General features: G+C 44.0%; 1 non-coding gene across 1 annotated transcript; it reads left to right on the top strand.

The window, feature by feature from the left end:
- Positions 1 to 5303: 5303 nt before the first annotated feature.
- Positions 5304 to 5396, top strand: trnar-ucu (transfer RNA arginine (anticodon UCU)). The gene is made up of 2 exons: positions 5304 to 5340; positions 5361 to 5396. It is a non-coding gene; the product is annotated as a tRNA-Arg (tRNA).
- Positions 5397 to 6328: the final 932 nt, after the last annotated feature.

Here is a 6328-nt window from a genome sequence, read left to right as displayed (position 1 = left end):
GAAACTCAGCCGTTAAATCCCCCCCCCCTCCCCCCCCCGATCGTATCAGCCGCTCAATTAAAAATCGTTTTTTTCTTTACGGTCGCACCGTTTAAAATCGGCGTCGATCTTTATCTGCGACGCTTCTTCTCATCTCGGAATCAGATCGACGGACTCCTTTTATTATTTATTTTATTTTATATAAAATCAAAGTCGGATAAATCGAGTCGAATCCGGCTCGTTGCCTTTTTTTTTTTTTATGATGTGAACGTGCCTTCGTGTCGGAGGTGGAGGAAGAGGAGGAGGAGGAAGAGGAGGAGGAGGAGGGCGACGTGATGATGCACAGACAGTGGAGTAAAACTGCATGCTGACAGCTGAGGAAGAGGAAGGTGGACTGTTGAGGTGAGGAAGACGAGCGGTATTTTCCTTCAAATGCAAAGAGGGAGAAATAAATGTCGGGAGTAGAAACGCGGGATGAAAAGAGGAGGTCAGAGTCTGTCTTTGCATGCTGAAGTGAGGAGGAGGAGGAGGAGGAAGAGGAAGGAGGACGCAGCAGGAATACTGAGAGGGAGGAGAGAGGAAGAATACTGATCAGGGAGAGAAAGACGAAGCGTCGTCCATCAAACCGGCCGAGGAGGAAGAAGAAATCAGGAGGATTTGAGTTCGTCAGACGAACAGGAAGTGAACTCCTTCTTCTTTGATTCGCTTTTCTTTCAGACGCAGATTTGTTTAGTTGGAAGGACGTGACGCTCGGAGACTTCCTGATCTAAAGCTTCCTGCAGGACGTCGCGAGACTTTCACAATAAAATACAAAACTCGCCGTTTTATTCGGACGAAGTTCGTGTTCGTGTTCTTCGCCAGAAATTTAACTTTTGTAACTTTTGTCGAAATTATTTTTGAGAAAATTCGCCGCAAAAGACTCGTGAAGGAAACTTCTGGGTTTTTTCGGGTCGATTTTTGTTTTGTTTTGCTGGAATGATTTTCTCCGATTAAAATCCAAAGTTTGTCCGTTATATTCAGAAAAAAAGGTTTTGCAGCTCATCTTCACGCATCAGTTAAAAGTCACTGACGTGCTGAATGAATTTGTATTTTTTGCCCCCAAATAAAAATGGACTTAGTCCGTTTTATTTCGATAAAGTTCCTGTTCAGCTCAATCCCACAATCAATATTTTCACCCCGACGCGTCTTCTGGCCGTCAGGCGGAGCGACGACGACATTTCTGACGCGCTTTTACAAATCGCTTGATTGACTGAAATGTTTTCAGAATCCTAAAAAAAAAACCTGCTGAGAGCGAATCAAAAAATAAAAAAGTAGAGATTAAAATTTGAGACGATTCGGGTGTTTTTCCACTGTGGTAGCGCGCGTGTGTGTGTGTGTGCGTGCGTGCGTGCGTGCGTGCGTGCGTGCGTGCGTGCGTGCGTGCGTGCGTGCGTGCGTGCGTGCGTGCGTGCGTGCGTGCGTGCGTGCGTGCGTGCGTGTGTGTGTGCGTGCGTGCGTGCGTGCGTGCGTGCGTGCGTGTCCACATCTTGCCGTCGTATCATCCTCCGAACACACACACACACACACACACACACACAGCTGGGAGGAGGCGGCGGGGACTGAGGAGGCCGCTGGGAGGGCCGGGTCTAATTCCTGGAAACAATTTAAAAAAAAAAAAACAACAACAATAAAACAGGTCCCGAGTTTTTATAAACATTCTCCAGAGGCGAGATATTTATTACTTTTCTTTTAATTTATTTTTTACGATGGCTTGTATTTATTGTGGGAGGATGTACACAGTTTTTATGAGTTTGTACAGCGTTAAAGAGAAGAAAGAACTCAGACACACGAAAACAACGTAAATATATCCGCGTGCCGACTGGGAAAAAAGACCACCGAGTCACATTCACCACAAAATTCCCGATTGACTGAATTATTTAAATGTATTTTAACTGGTTTCATTTGAATTTAAAAGCTCGTGTTTTTGTTTGTTTGTTTGTTTGTTTGTTTGTTTTGTTTCTTTTCTGATTGGGAGCTCTTATTTTTGTAAGTCCAATTTTTTAGACCAATCAGAGCCGGTCGTTTCCCCGTCGTGCTGCACGTATTTTTAATCCATCACCTTCATCGACGTTAGACAGATCGATGGACGTGATTGGTTAGAAACATCGGGTTCACGTCGCTCGCTGAGTCCGAAGATTCGTACGAACCGATTCCGATCTGATCGTTCGACTCTTCGTACGGTCGACGTTTTACCGGCAGAGCAGAGATGGGATCAGGGAAACGTGATCAGCAGGGAAACGTCACCTCCTGCTGGGAGGAAGTGGAAGTGTTCTCATCTCCGTTGATTTCTTCTCCGGAGAGAATGATTTTTCATTGAAAATAACAAAAAACAATTTGAAACCATCAATAGTTACAGTAAAAAAAATTATTTAGATTTTTGTGATCAGCGAAAGATTCAGAAAGTGTTTAGAAACCAACTGGGATTGAAACTGACTTTTTTTTTAAAAAGTGTTTCGATGGAAGTAAATGGAAACAAAATTTATGAAATCCTGGCAGTCAATTCTGACACGATAGAAATCATTTTTGACTTATTTTTTTTCCATCGGATGTTATTGAAGGAGCTCATAGGAATCACATTGATTCCAAATTCAGAAATTGGAACAAATTTGATGGTAAAACTGTTGGAAATGAGTTAGAATTTGTTTTAAAGGAAGTCAATGGAGGTTAAAGCCCAGTGAATAATAAACTCATAATTCTTTCTAGAAAGCTCCCAATTGATTTTATCTTGATGAAGGTCATTTAAAAAAAACAAAATCTCCCGTTGACTTCCTGGGAAATCAGAAACTTCCACTTCCCACTGACGGGAGATTAAAACTCGGTTATCATCACGATAACGAGGCGGACGTGTTTCCCCGTTGAGAACTTAATAGACTTGCACTGACCTCCTGTTGGAAATCAATGGGAGCCGACTGACCCCGCCTCACTATAAGCCCCTCCCACCCCTGCAGACTCCTGACAGACGGTTGGTCGACGAGTCGAGCCGACAGCGAATCCCAGCGGGCTTCATTGTACCATAGCAACAGCGAAACCACTGGACTCCCCCGGGGAGTCGGATGTCTTTATTGTACCATAATATGATTATTATTACTACGATTATAATTATTATTAATATTCTGAGCGGGTGCTTCTCGGCTGCATCAGGATCGATCCGCCACCTTCAAACATGTATCCGCGAGCAGCACTTTTCTTGAACAGTCCCAGGATTTAAAAAAAAAAAAAAACTCCCGTCCTCGAAACTCATCCGGGGTCCCCGTTTCGGGTCCCCGAGCCGGCGGTTGAGAAGCACCGCTCACACTGGATCTCGTGTCTTAGTTCAGGATGGGATTGTTCATCGGGCTGCGTCGGGCGACGGATCGCGAGGCTTCGCCGAAACAACGAGCGCGCCGTGATGTCACGGTTTGAATGTCGGGATTCGAGAGTTTTGAAATGACTCTGCAAACCGCCGCCGTGGTTCGCGGCGGCCGAAATAGATGCAGCGTCGTCGTGGCTACTTTGTTTCGGACACGATACGACTTCACGGTTTTTCGACGAGTAAACCGGACGCTCGTTTCGTGCGTCGTATCTTTTTCGCGAGGTTTTACCGAACTCCGAAATTCTCCGTCACGAAGCGGCTCCACGTATTCTGTACTCCATTCTTTTTTTTGCGTCAAAACACGATAGACAAGTTTGTACAGAAGCGTTGCAGAACGTTTGAAGTCCTCAGCTCAACGACACTCAGACGGATCAAAACAAGTTCAGAGAGTCTCCGAACTTTTTGATCCTCCGACTGTAAAAAACAAATCTCCTGCTCACCGATTTATTTCATATTTAATTACCAAATAAAGGAACCCGTTCAGATCCTCGCGCTCCGCCGCCCTTCATCAACTCTGCCTGGAAAAAACTGTTTGTTTGTTTTTTGTTTTTTTTTATTTCGCTGAAAAACGCAGAAACACACGTCGCCTTGATTGCAGCGCTTTCCAGGATGTAGTCAGGGCCCATCTTTTGATACCATTTGCCATTGCCTTGTTTTTTATTTTTATTTTTATTTTTTGCTGAGTTCAAATGTAATGATGATGATGATTCTTCATGTAATAGCCTGTGTCCGTTTTTATATCATTGCCATTGCCTTCTGCTGAGTTTGTATATTTGTGTGATTTCACTAAAGTGTAATGGAAAAGTTGGACTCCCGGTCTTTTTGTCTCTTCTTGCCCGAAACTGAAAAAAATATCAAAAGTAGGAGAATCCAAAAAGTCAGAATCCGTGAAGACGTGACGGGAAAAACGTTTGTTTTTTTTCTCCCCTGAAGTTACAGTCGGAGATCAGACGGCTTCCTGCCTTGTTTGTGAGTTGACTTCGGGTCGGGCCTCCCGCTGCGGCGCCGTCAACCATCAAGTGCTGGCAGCGGTACCGACTAATTAATGGAGAACAATGATCCGGGCTTATCAGCGGCAGCAAGAGAAAAAAAAAGAAGCCGTTATCGCAGGTTTTCATTATCAGGAAATACTCTTGATTAAAAAAATGCCGCGGAGGGAGAGACGAGGTGCAGGAGGTGGAGGAGGAGGAGGTGGAGGAGGAGGGAAAGTCGAGCCGACGACTTCTGGCGAATCATTTCGGTAGATTTTTAAAGAAAGAAACAGAATCTGACTTTATTGGCTGAAGTTTGAACATTTGTGATTTCACAAACTGGAACAGAGAAACGTCAGATTTTGGGGGCAAATCTTTGGGAAATGGAAAAATATTCTACATCCCTGCTTACAGCCGAAGTGTTCCTGAGCCCGTGCGGTGATTTCCACCACAGAAACTCGGGTGTTTCTGAGTGACCTTCAACGTTTCAGGAGGGGGGCGGAGCTTCACCGTCCCAAGGTCAAAGAAGAAGGCGCATCAGGTTCAGGAGACACCAGGTGGGAGTTGTGTCACCGTGAATTTAGTCCCCCAGAGTCAGAACGTCAACACCGAGTTCCACCGGGACCTTCTGAGGTTCTGGTTCTGATTTCTTTTTCTGCTTCATCGTCTTCAGGTCAGTCTTGAGTTTTTGTGCTTCCTGTTTGATTTTGAAACGACTCGCCTCTCTTTTCACTTCCTGTTCTGTTATGATTGTTGACCCCGCCCCACCCTGATTAGTTTCACCTGTCCCTCCTTGTCCTTCCCTCCCTGCTGTGTTTCAGTCTGTGTGCTCTTCTTCTTTCCCTATTTTGTCACTTTTGTTTCAGTTTCCTGTCTGTCGCTGAGTCTGTTTGAAATCCAGAGAACAACAAACCGCCTGAACTGTGTAACCATGGCAACAAGGGTTCTCCAACATGCTATGTGGCTCTGTGGCGCAATGGATAGCGCGTTGGACTTCTAGTTAAACACCAAAAGAAGTGATTCAAAGGTTGTGGGTTCGAGTCCCACCAGAGTTGATGTTTGCATGTTACAATCTTTGATTTAATAGATGCAAGTTGTCAGTCTTTGAGAAGTAAAGAATGATTCTGTTGTGGAAATCACTGCACGGGCTCAGGAACACCTGTGTGTGCTTCACGCTGCTGCGTTCAGGAACACTCAGAACTTTTAGCGTCCTGAATTACTAGAATTAGTTCATCAAAATGATTTGACCGGAGCTCCGACTAGAAGCGAGCTGCAGATTTAACAAACACACCAAACTCCATTCATAATTCTATATATTTTAAAAGTTGTTGCTAAATAACTGCGACGAATGCTGTTTTTCTTTAAGTCTTTTTAAGTGATCTAGATTTCTGCATTACTGTTTATCTCTTTTATATTCTATTTACAATAATGGGCTCAAAAAGTGAAGCAGCCTGAATCCTTTGTGAAGCCGTGGATGGAAGATTAATCAGCGCTAAACAGTTAATCCTTTTTAATTGGTTAATCCTCCCATCCATTATCTGCTGCTTCTCCAGGTTAATTTTAATTAATTATATCATTACTAGTTATTGTATTATGCAGCTGGAAGTGTGATATGATAACAAATAGCTGTGGTTACTTTCCCCTGTTTGTTTTTCCATCATATTTTCAGACTTTTGGACATTAAGATGATTAAGCAGGTGTTCAAATTCTTGGTGTTGTTACCCGTTTTATAATGAGAAGTTAATCACGTGCTTTTTTTTTTTTCTTGGCGTGACCTCAATCGGTTCAGCTCGGGCCTCTGTCAATCACTGGTGACATCACAACCCATCGGGTACAGTGTTTTAAGTACGAGGTGGGCGGGGCTAAAAAAAAAAAAAAGGCGGCTCCCGTCAGGACTCGAGGCTCGTTAGCTGCAGCGGAGAAACAAGCCTTGCTAAAGATTTGATTTGATTTGATTACAGCTGTGTGTGTGTGTGTGTGTGTGTGT

This window comes from Brachyistius frenatus, unplaced genomic scaffold (genome assembly GCF_029030835.1).
Source record: "Brachyistius frenatus isolate BFR_SWC_R1_liver_20210118 unplaced genomic scaffold, ASM2903083v1 Contig_159, whole genome shotgun sequence".
Classification (NCBI taxonomy): Eukaryota; Metazoa; Chordata; class Actinopteri; family Embiotocidae; genus Brachyistius; species Brachyistius frenatus.
Note: the sequence above shows the minus strand (reverse complement) of the source record. Positions and strands in the feature narration are given on the sequence as shown.